This window comes from Cyrtonyx montezumae, unplaced genomic scaffold, assembly GCF_038088225.1.
Source record: "Cyrtonyx montezumae isolate F1298 unplaced genomic scaffold, pur_monq_1.0 scaffold_18, whole genome shotgun sequence".
Classification (NCBI taxonomy): Eukaryota; Metazoa; Chordata; class Aves; order Galliformes; family Odontophoridae; genus Cyrtonyx; species Cyrtonyx montezumae.
Genome location: NW_027071914.1, coordinates 4,411,281 through 4,423,894, shown reverse-complemented (window position 1 = coordinate 4,423,894; position 12,614 = coordinate 4,411,281). Strand labels below are relative to the sequence as shown.

The following is a 12,614-nucleotide window of genomic DNA, read 5'->3' as shown; positions in this document are numbered from 1 at the left end:
TCGCACCCCTTCCTCCCTTACTCCAACTTGCTGCTCCAGGACAGTCAGCTAATTGGCAGCCTGCAAGAGACAGAAACCCTGGGTCCTTGTCCAGGTCTGGAGTTGTGATATTGGTCGCACACTATGCCTTAATTCACTCCTGTTTTTCCTCCCACTAATGGGTCCTGCTAGCTGTCCCCCAAAGCACTACTGATGTATATGATGTGGGGCTTTGGTGTTGCTGGGGGTTGTGCTGGAGCAACTACTGGGGCTCTGCCTCAGAGCTTGGAGAGGGTTGGGAAAATATTTCCCAGAGGCACTTCCCCCTTCTTCTTGCTTAAAAGTAATCCTTTAATTCCTTTTCTTTTTTCTTTTTTTTTTGAAACCTTCAGAGGAGGCCCCATCTGATGGGGCAGTGGCACCTCCTGGAGTGTTATGGGATGCTAGCCCACAGCCCTGTGACACAGATGTGGTCCCTGGACCTTCCCAGCCATGCCAACTAGAGCATAGCTGGTTAAGATGCTCTTTGCTGATTGTTTTCTACGATGTTAAGAGATGACCCTTTCTTTCCTGTCGTCTTGTAGGGCTGAATAACTTCAGCAGTGCCTGAGCAGAGCAATGGTGCAGCCCAGAAATCAGCACAGCAATCAGGAACTGCTATAACTGCCTGTGGTAACCTCTGCTGAGCCTTTCTTTAAATCACAATGCACTGCAGGGAGGTGGAAAAACGTTTGTCTTCATAATTGCCTTCCACTAGTCTGTCCAGCAGCACAAACAGAAGAGCAGGAGGACTGAATTATTGCCTTCAGATGAGAAACGCAGCTCGAGAAATCTCTCGCCTGATCTGCTTGGTCTGAACAGGGCTGTGCCCCAGGCTCCAAGGGACACCAGGCTGTCCTCCACTCATCAGCTCCTGGTTCTCAGTGTGCAGGAGGAGCAGTGCCTTCCCACCAGCTGATGCAGCCCTCCTGCGACAACCCCCGTGTTCCTCACATAGCACCCAGCTGTGTCTGGGATGCTTCCCATCCCTCAGAGCCTGCAGAGAGCTGACCCCGGGCTCCTTCCCGGCCTGCAGACCCTCACAGGAACAGCACGAGGATATTTTTAGCCTATTTACAGAGAGCAGTAGATTTGGGTGCAGCTCACAGCCAGCTGCGAAGGGGCTGCAGCCATCCAGGCAGCGACATGGCGGCAGTGTGCACAGCTGCTGGGGAAAGACAGTGAGTCAGAAAGCAGCAGAGCTGAGAGATGCCATCAGCTGGGTGCCTCCCAGTCCGGATTGCTGTGAACAGTTGATGCTGGAACACCAGTGAATGCCATTTGCTGTTCCCTCAACTCTGAGATTTCCTGTTCCAGTCAGGAGGTTCTGGTGTGGACAGTGCCGGAGCTCCAAATACCCTGCAGGCAAATGCACCACGCCAGCACGACTCACAAAGCAGCTGCAGTCACGAGGAGCGTGCCTCCAAAAAGTAGGCCTGAGTTCATTCCTTAGTGGAAATCACAGCCCAGGTGCTTCATTCCTCCCAGCACAGGATCGCAACCCCTCAGACCAACCCCAAAGCACCTTTCCCTCACACTCCTCCAGCAGACCTCCCTCACACTGCTGCATGAGGGCTCACCACCCTCGCTGCTGTACTTGCTGCCCCTTTATAGAGGCTGAGGCCTTGCAGACCCACTTAATGTACAGAAATACAGGCTGGATCTGAAGCAGGAAGATGTGAAGGTCTTCTAGAAAGTGCAACTCTATGCTAACTGCCCCTGCTCCCTATGGACAAACTCCTGAACCATGGCTGGCACTGCCAGGCACCAGTACAGGGCTGGGAAGCCTCTATCACATCTGGTACCTTACAGGAATAAATGGTGGTGGTATTGGCTGGAGGGAGCTCAGCACAGCAGCACGCCCCGTGTTCCTCCAGCACAAAGCACCAAGCCTGTGTGGGAGCAGGGAAGGGATCTCCAAACCTGTTCCCGATGCTGTGGCTGGATGCTGCAAGCCTGCACCCTGATTAAGATGACTTCATTAGTTCCTCTCAGCAGATGGGAACCTGAGGGCTGCAGCATGGCAGCTGGCAGGGATGGCAGTCACACAGAAGCTGTGAGCTGGAGCATTTCTCATCCTATCCTCGGCCGCCTGAGAAATGCAGAGAGCAGTAGTTGTCAGCCAGGTGTAGCAGTGTGCCTACTACAAAGCTACACGCACCAATGGTTTTTTGGAATATTAGATATTCAGAGTCAGCATCACGAATCAACAGAAAGCTCAAAGCACGTGCTTCATTTCAAAGACATCACATATAATGAGAACTAATTGTTCCTTGCCATCATGCTCCAGGAACAGCCCAGCAGTAGGAACCGCCAAACCAGCAGTTCTGTATCCCATCAGGAACTACAGTGGGCCCATTGGGAATGATGCTGCACATTTCTCCTTCTGAAGACAATTTGGATGTGGTTCAGGGAGTGGGAAGTCACAGAGACTGAGGGAGACCAAGTCTGGGGATGGGCAGAGAAATGTGGAAGATAAAACACAGGTGGAGGTCACCTACAGAAAGCAGCTCCACTAAAAACATGGTTGGTTGCTGTGGGTGGGAGTCTGGGGCACTCGCCTGCAATTTCATGAGGTTATCACAGCTGTAAAAAAAAGAAAATCTGTCTAATAAAGCATAATAATGATAATAATAATAATAATAATAAAAAAGAATGAAGAGTGAGGCTGTGCACAAATTGGAACTGAAGTTCTTCCTGCTATCTCACTGACATGACCTAGGCTAAAACAGGATACAAGCTAAAAATAAAGCTACAGCTAGGGAAAAGCAGCAGAGCTGCTCCACTTTCCTAGGAGCTTCTCACATTCACATCTCTGTCCTGGGACTGCTGCAAGGGCTGAAATGCTTCCAGCAGCAGAAGGCAATCCTGGGATGGAGCAAACATCCTTTGTCAGCAGATGCATTTAGGAAACTTTGGCCTTCTTAAATTTTCCAGAATGTGACAGTATCAGATCTGAACAACAACAAAGAAGCCAACAGCTACTTACTGCAGTCCCTGCAAAAGCAATCTGACTGCATCCATGGAATTTAAGGCCCTGTTCTCACGTAGCATTTAACATTTCCCTTGCAGAGAACTTGGGCGTTTGCACATCTGGATTTCATCTGCATCCAAGTGAGCTGTGGGTGGGTGAGTCTTCAGTTTGGGCTGGCTGCAGCTGCTAACGAGGTATTTTGATACTGCTGCTTTGCATTATCTCCAAGAAATATTTTAAGGGTGTGTGAGCATATGCACTTTATTAAAATTAAAAAAAAAAAGAGAGAGAGAAAAGAGGAGGAAGTGACAGACAGGGCACTGTTTCTTCTCAGGACTTGCCAAAAGGAACAGGCTATTCACCTCTGTTGCTGTTTCACTGCTTTCACCCATGAATAACTGAAGATTAAATACTTTACCTGGGAGGAAGAGTCACAGATTTTTACAACGCCTGATTGTTCTTTCAGCCTGTTGGAAACAGGTTGTCAGGTTTAACTGGAGCACGCTATAAATTATCTTCAGCAAACAGTGCGTTGTGAAAGGCAGCAGCTTATCTGTCAGCGTATGCCATATGGCGCAGAAGTGGCTGTGCCTCTGTTGGGACATATGCACTGAGACGAAACCTCAGGAGTTTTGCTGCACCTGTAACTCCAGATTAAAAATAAAAGAGATATCAGAGTAGTGCCTTCAAATTAGCAGTCATTGATTTGTCTCCACATCCACGTTACTCTCAGTTTAGCTTTAGTTAACCACCTGTCTAGTTGCGCTCATAGCACTGAAAGATGGAAAGCCAAAGGCAGCAAAGGGGCTGGGATCGATCCTTCGGCTCTCAGGGACAAAGGAGGGCTGCTGGATGCCTTGCAGTGCCCACCTTGACACCTCGGGGACTTTGTGGGTTGGAGACGCTTCAAATGTTCACCTCAAAGCAAGGCTGAGGCATCTGCAGAATGCTTTCACACTCTGTACATACAGGAGCACGCTCCACATTTTCAGACTGCTCCTTCAACCATGAAGCAACAGGTGCTTCTACACAGCATCAGCATTTAGAACCGCACAAAGATGTGCCCAAAGCACAGCTCAGTGAGAAATTAGGATTCATGTAGGGTTGCTATCTTGTAACTTAAAGACTTTGTAGCATTACAATAGCTATTAGCATGAGAAAGAAATACAGTCCTCTCACGGGTGAGCCTCCAGGCAGTCAGCCTGGAAGCAAAAAGAGCTCAGGGGTTTCTGAATGCCACAGGACATGGAGCATCTCCTGCTCAGATACCAGCCTGCTGAGGTCTCTACCATGCACAGACTGCAGAGTATGTGGTGTCAGAGTGTCCATTGGGAGGGATGGAGAGAGAGGTAAGATCTTACCAGAGTATGTGAGAGTGGTGACAACCACATTTTGCAGCTCTCACTAAGACACAAGCTGAACCTGGCTCCTGCTGGAAACATTAACCCAGGTATCGCATCCAAACAAGATGTGTTTCTCCCTCTCCGGCAGCTGGAGCAGGAGAGCAAGGAAGCAAGCATGTGGCACACTGAAAGAAACGTTTATTAATTAACAGATCATCGGATTAGTATGAGGTAGAAGTCTCTCAGCAGTGGCTGTACTCACAGCACTGAGGGATGTGCACCCATGTGTGTCCCCATGCTGCTGGCTGTGCTGCATCTCCTGTTTCAGATCCCTTGTTTCCAAAACCATCAGGGGAATGCACACTGCCTGCTGCCTGCAGACCAGGGGGACAGCAGCAGAGAGCTGCAAGGCCCCGTGTTGTAGTCACAAAAAGGGCAGGGACAGGTTAAGTGCTACCTGCAGGCTACAGCTACCACTGCTTTCCCCAGGAACACTTGTGTTTGTGTCAGCAAAGGTGATAGAGCCTCAGGAGCAACACAGGAGGACCAAGCTGTTGTCATGGCAGTCCAAACCCATCTGGTTCTGTTTCTGTCCGTGGATGTTACACATCAGGGCTGACCAGCATCAGCCCAGTTCTCAGCCCCAGGCAGTAGCTCAGCTGTTGGTTGGTCATGCACACAAAGCTTCCGTGTTGGTTATCAACGGAATTAGAGTAGTTCAGTGAAGCCTCACCTGCTGGACACCAGATTAATTACTTTTTAAGCAACTTGTCATTTTGGCTTTATTTTTACGTGGTAACTGCCATGTGGGGTGGTTATCTGAAATGTTACTTTGCCATATTCACTCTGTGGAATGTATAAGGCCCTCACATAAGGAGAGGAGCAGAGGCCATCCAGCAGCACGGGAGCTGTGCCAGCACAGGGATTTTCATGCTATTTTAAGCATTTACAAGTCGTCTCAAGCTTTAAATGATAAAAACATCGAGTAATGAGAGTGCACTGAACTCACTATTTGGCTGTGCAGCCAACCTGGTGGAAACGTGACAGGACAAATATTTACCTCCAAGCACCAGCTGGCAGCATTCCCAGCGCCCAGAGCTGCCAGCTTCGCACCGCAGGACCTGCCCAGCAGCAGGGCTGAACCGAGAGGGATTTCCAGTGCCTGGAGCAGTGCTGCAGCTGTGGCAGGGCTGGGGGCTGCACGCTGCCACCAGCACCCAGCACCCAGCACGGCTCTGCTGAGCAGCGCTGCGCACGCGGGGCTCCCACGCCCTGGGATTCCTTCAGCCAGGAGAGGTATTTGAAAGAAATCAAGCACGACGCTATAAAAATAGATTCAAACTACATTTCTAGTTTAAGCGATGTGATTTCAGCAAGCATTCGGATCTGATGAATCGTTAGTCCAGCACCGCAGGTTTGTTCGTGCGGATCCTTCCCACACCCGCAGCAAAACACCAGTCTCTCCCCGTCGGGGAATCGAACCCCGGTCTCCCGCGTGACAGGCGGGGATACTCACCACTATACTAACGAGGAGTGAGTGCATGCCTTGCACTGCCGCTCTTTGGCTGCACCCGTGACCTGCCCACCCTGAGCACGTGACCACACTGCTACTGCTGCTGCTGCTGCAGCCGGAACGACCCGCTAACCCCAATGAGAAACTGCCACCAGTAGGGAAGCACGACCCCAGGCAGGGCCTTGCTGGGAAATCCACGTGAAATGCTAGGCTGCAATTGACAGACTGTAATGGCATGCTGATAACAGGTCATAAACTGAAAGCAAAGTCAAATACTATACATAGCATCAGTTCTACCATTACCAGCCAGCACTGGGTCCAGGTCAATAACACACACGTTTTCTTCCAAACAGCAATTAAGCTCGTTGCAACCAGATTCTCAGATTACCCCTCTGTGTTTAATGCCACTGAGTTCAGCATGAGGTGCTCACACTGCACAGCTCCTCCCCTCCCCTCCCCTCCCCTCCCCTCCCCTCCCCTCCCCTCCCCTCCCCTCCCCTCCCCTCCCCTCCCCTCCCCTCCCCTCCCCTCCCCTCCCCTCCCCTCCCCTCCCCTCCCCTCCCCTCCCCTCCCCTCCCCTCCCCTTCCCTTCCCTTCCCTTCCCTTCCCTTCCCTTCCCTTCCCTTCCCTTCCCTTCCCTTCCCTTCCCAGCAATGCCTGCTCCCCTGCTGCCTCCAGCCTTGTACTCCTCTGCTGTCACCAGTTGCTGATAGCTGCTCTCTGGCCAAAGCTCAGGGCCGTTCATTCACCCTGACAACACCCACCCCAATACACCACTCTCCTTAAAACGGGGCAGGTTCTGTTGAACTGTGATCCCTAGTCACAAAAATCACAGGAAAGTTGGAAGTACTCATTACTTCTCTGCCTTCACTTAGGAACGGCCTTTGACATAATTTCTCAGTCTGTAAAATATGGAAGGCAGAACATTTGCAGACTGACCACTAGCAGCCATGCTTAACAGCACAGAAAACACTCGAAATTTAATTTGCAAGTGTGAAGCTTAAGTGTTTGCTCTGCCTCAGTGTCACATGGATCGTAGGCCATTTACCTGACAGGTTTTACGGAGTCTCAGGGTCGGTGATGAATGTTTGATCTGACCTGGTGTTTCTTCCCTGACAGCTGATGGAATTTATTTCATCATCTGCTTGAAATACACAGTCTGTCATTCTCATTTTCTTTGAGTCTGTTCATGCAAAAATTGGCTGCAACCCTTCCTCTAGGCAGTGCTCGTTGCATAAGCTGTATCAGGGCAGAGAAGCAGTATGTAAAGAGACCTTTAGAACTACGTAAAGGAAAACAATGAAGAATGCTGCAATATACCACAGCCAAAAGTTTCTCCCAGTCACCACTGCTCCAGCCAGAACCTAAAGGGTAGAGAGTGTGAAGCACGTGGCCCACAGAGGTATCTGCCCCACACTGAAACTTCACTGAGCTGCTCATCAACTCAAACATGTTTCAGAGAATACTCTCAGCACTGCCTTCCTGCAAGGCATAGTTTTATAACCTTAGCAGGAAAGGCACCTTCAGGAATTGCAGAGCTTTACTGTGTCCTCCAAAAGAGGGATTTTTACCTACACGAAGTTCATGTTGTTTCTTCCACAGCAGCTCATGACTTCACTGCAGCAGATGCTCCCACCAGTTCACTTGCTGCCCAGCTGCTGGCGCCCACCTCACAACCCAGAGGCACTGCAGCTTCCTGAAAGCAATTGCTCCCAAGACCCTGTAATGCTAAAACAGAGCCATCACTGCCAGATGAACTCACCCAACCACACGCTCTGAAGCTGCATAACGCAGCTGTGCCTGCAGAAACAGTGCAACAGTGGCTGCAGCCCTGCAGCTGTACCTGCCTGAGCAGCACTGCAGGCCGCACACTGCCCGCTCCCTCTGCTGGATCCTGGCTGTGAGATGGGGACATCCCCCACTGCTATGCACCAGGCAACTGGTGCCAGATGCTTCGTGCTGGAGCCTGGAGTACTTGACAAAGACCTGTAGACAGATGGAAACACCTTTAGAGTGAGGGACTTTCGCTCCAAGACCAAGCTGAACTTCATATTTAATCTACGCTTCTAAAAAGATAAACACTGAAAAGGTTTTTACTTAAGAGGTTGGTATTTCCAAGTCCAAGAAAAAGTCTCATACAGCTGGCTGAATGAGGAAGTCACTTCTTCCACAGAAACTAATTACTTATCTTACGGGTAGATAAGATGGAAATAATGCAGCTGACACAGCTTACCTGGAAGCCTGGCCTGAGCTCATAATGGGCTGCACCAGGATGCAGAATGGCTTCTACAAAAACCTAGGATTCCACTTTAGAAGTATTGTCACATTTCTGCATTAAAAACAACACACTCCAGGCTAATCAGCACGACAAAGACTTGTAGAACCCCCACTTCTAACAAGCTTCTGTCTGCACTGCTTTGGTGCTGAGCCGGGGTCTGACTCCATAGAGATACGATGCGGAGTGGCACTCTCAGTGTTTCATATTTGGCAACTTATAACTAAGACTTGTAACTTGCAGAGCTAACAGCTTTGAAAAATGAACCCTGAAAGACAGTCACTGACCCAGCAAGACCATCACAACATGAATTAACGTGGCACAAACTTCTACCCTGAAAACTTCTTGCCCATTCAAGACAATTTGGCTTTATTAAAACATAAGCAAAGGAAAATTTCAAGAGGATAAATTACAGTTTATATATACAGTGTTTTTTATTCAACAGGAAAATATAATTGAGTCATTTGAGTGCATGTATGTATGGGTTCCCAATTACATTTGGAAGGAAAGCCTAAGACTATTTAGGGCATTACCTGAAATTAATAAAAGCATTTACGTTGTACTTCTTAAGGGAGAGGAAGTAAAGTGCACAGAAACCATGCCAGTCACGTTCTCCTGATGCAAAACATTATGCAATAACCTCGGTATCAATCATCTTAGCAACTCCAGGCACTGAAGAAGGAAAAAACCCACTCAGAAACCCCACAGAATCAGACAAACAATGAACAATTTCAAGTTATTTATTAGGAAAAGACAAAGTACTGTTTCAACATTCGTACAGAATGAATGCTAATAAAACCAGGAAAATGAACTGTAAAAAGTAGGCCCATCACAGAGGAGTTGGCTGATGGCAAAGTAAATGAAATGCAAACTTCATTCATGCAAACAAGCAGTAAAGAGTTATTTACAGTTCTGATGGGATGGTTTTCAGCCTTGGCCACGTTTTGGGCTCAATGAAATTATTCAGTGACATAATAAAGGGTCTAATCTGTACATTCAGTAATGAGAATCTATAAAAAGAAATAATTTAAACCATTTACAAGAGCTGCGTTACAGATGGCATAAAGGTATCATTTACAAGAGCTGTATTAACAGGTGACACAAAGATATTAATCAGTAATTTATGAATAAAAATTTGTAGCGCATTTTTCTATCACATCTTCAGTGTCAGAACAGTAAACAAGGAAGTGGAGACATAACATGAGTGCAATGTCATAGAATAAGGCAACTTAACCAAATGGCTCTGAGGAGAACTTCCATCCTACAAAGGGCTGGCATTTTACAGATCTGCCTGTTCACTTTGCTAAGCATCTAAAACAAACACCTGAAGACAGCAATTGGTCATTAGCAGGCCTGTGCTTGACAGGACAGTCAATGGGAAGGTGAAATGCTCAAGTGTCAGAATGCCAAAACTCATTAAGAAATGTAAAAAGCAGAGATTATCAAAAGCCCTCTATGTCCTATAACATCCAAACACTAATTTCCATGTTCTAGATGCTGTTAATTTATTCTTTCTCAAAATACTAGTTCCCTAGACTTATATTTTGTAATGCACAGTCTGGAACTAACACACCTCCTCCAAAGTCTGTATTTACAACGCTCTCAAACTGGCCCTAGAGGAATTGTGAAATGCTAGTCATGGGTTAGCAATTGATACACCATATTCCAGTTTATTTTACAGATGAGACTAATTAACACATTTCATTTTAAATGGTATTTCTGCATTTCTTCAAAAACTTCCCCAAATGCCAAAAGGAATGTCTGATTTTGATGTTTTAGCAGGAAACAAAAGCTCATCTTATCCTAGTTGGTGCTATCTGCTTCAAACAGGTACAATGAATGACAAATCAAGCCTGAAGGTAACACTGAAATCCTGCAATGCAAACGATCCGTACAACTGGAATGTCAGGAGCCTTACAGAAAGCAGCACGGGAAGCTAAATCCTGTCAGTTTTAAGTCTCTCAGAAGGACCAGGCTGTACAGATTTTATTTACAATTTCTGCTCAAAATTTTTGTTTTTAGCAAATGCTGTAGCACCTGCAGGAATATGCAAAGTAGCACGACCGTGCTCCCCGGGCAGGAGGCCTCGAGGCCAAACCCTGCTCACTCATTTACAACAGTCCCACTGAAGTAATTTATCTATTTCAGTAAGTGAAGAGAGCAGGACTTGGCACTCAATTCTGCAGACTTAGACTGCTACAACATATTCCAATAGCACACGAATAATTACAATTATATTACAGCACCTTTTGAGATGCTTTCATAAAGTGTGAAATGTGTTTTTACAAATGTTTAATATATTTTGTATGCTTGATGTAAGCAAAAGTAACTAAACAGGCTTTTCTACAGACTTTAACACAATGAATTAATAAATATTCAGCTGACAGAATACTGGCAATGTACTTTGGAACATATTAATAAAACTCAGAGAATGCAAGTGGACAAATCTCTGTGCTGTGCAATGAGGTTTTTTTGTTTTTTCTTTTTTGTCTCCCATGGTCACATCTGAGGACTTAAAATAATTTGTCCTTCTTTATCTACAATGATCTGAACCATTCTCCCTCTCACTGTGTTAAGTGTTAAATACTAAAACCAAAACAGTAACTGGATGTGTCAAGTGTCTTCCTAGCTCTGCATCAACAGGTCTTGGTCAAACACTTTCAGGCTGACCCACAGTATTTTTAATTATTTTTTAACCTAAGAACAGCTCTGTTACATGCTCAGTGTCTTTTAAGCCTATATAATAACAATAATAATAATTAAAAAAAGGATGTAGAAGTCCCTGGCAGTAGGAAAACACGACAAAGGAAAGAACTATCCTCAGGATATGTGCAAATGGACTTGGGAGAAAAAGCTGACCACAAGCAGCTAAATAGAACTACACTGATCCTGATCTCTGAACTCAAGTAAACTGTTGCTTCAGAATTACAGCCAACCAGTTTTCAGATTGTGAATAGTGAAAGTGATGTTTAAAACGTGGTCTGAATAAACACAGGCATTAGTCTAAGTTACAGACAGAATGCGTAAGATGCCATCTAGTCTTTAAAAAGCAGAGATGAACTCCAGAAAAAAAGATACTAATTAGTTTCAGATGCTAGAACTTCAGTGTATTCTGAAACATTAGAGAATGAGAAGCTATTGTGACTTACTTGAAAGTAGAAATTTCCTGAAGACCTACACTGGATAGAGACAAAGTGTTAATTAATCCCTAAAGGCAATATAATCACCTTGCAAATATATCAAATGCAAGCAGACATCTCACAGTACCACTGAAGGGACATTTATTCCATTATGAGAAGCCAGGACTTAACTTTTATTCTTAATGTGCAGGCTGAGTGTAAGTGTGGCACAGAAGGAATGAGATCGTGCTGTCCCAACCCTGAAATAGAAAAGCTAGCAGCACTCTATGATGTGTTGGTATAACCACACGGGTGCTTGCTCCCCCCTAGTGAAAAACAGGCCAAGATCTTCAGAAGGTACAGCAGACATACAAAAACCCTTTAAAATCAAACTAAAACTATACCAATGTTGCTTCTCTCTGAACTGTTAACTTTCAGTTTTTATTAAAAAAAAACACCAAAAAAACCAATTGAAATAGTATTTATACTTAAACTTCTGCTAAGATATGCTCACTCAAGTTTACGAAATATTCAAAGTGGATTGCAGAAAAAGTTCTCTTTTTATTCACACTACAGTTACCCTCTGCAGAACTGGAATGGTGGAGGAGGTTCAGCCAGACCAACTTGGGATAGTTTCGTATAAAAATCTTCTTTGGCCAGAAGAAAAGTATCACTAATATCTTTTCTTATATGGATAAAAATCAGTACAATTTTTAGGGAGATACAGATAGAATAAAACTGTGCGTTTAACGGTTAAAAAGGACTAGAGAGAGACACAAGTGCAAAGGCACTACCCCAAGGTAAAGGCTACAGAGATGGGCAGCCCAAAAGCTGACACAGTTTTCCTGGCATCTCTAGCTACACTGGATTGAAGGGATCATCTCCATGGCAGATAAAATTATCTGATAAGCAACACTGGTCAAGAAATCCCATGGATTAAGTAGTACCATCAAAATTGGCATTATATGAACAACTTAAAAGGCACTTGCATGGCTGATTGAGTTGAAAGCAATTACACATTCAGAATGACTTTTATGTTTTACTTCAGAGGTATCAGACAGTCTTCCTTTAAAGCAGCTCTCCTTGAGAAAAGGAGCCCTGAGAAAACCCCAGATGTCCTCTACTGTTGTACACTGAATCAATTTCTCTAAAGCAGCTTGAACCTGTTAGCTTTGAGGAAGAGAAATAGCAAGCATGAAAATAACAACAAAGCTTGGGGAAAAGCAAGTTACTTCAGTTATCTGCATAAAAGATACAATCCTTTTCAGCCAATTCAGAAGAGAATTTAGTTAAGAAGACTGTAAGGCTTATCTCGTTACTATTTGTGAAGCCTAGCATTAGTGGTGGAGCCAACCTCTGGAGACTCCACAAA

At 45.7% G+C, this 12,614-nt stretch overlaps 1 non-coding gene across 1 annotated transcript; it reads right to left on the bottom strand.

Moving 5' to 3' along the window:
- Positions 1-5,796: 5,796 nt before the first annotated feature.
- TRNAD-GUC (transfer RNA aspartic acid (anticodon GUC)) lies at positions 5,797-5,868 on the bottom strand. Its single transcript has one exon. It is a non-coding gene; the product is annotated as a tRNA-Asp (tRNA).
- Positions 5,869-12,614: the final 6,746 nt, after the last annotated feature.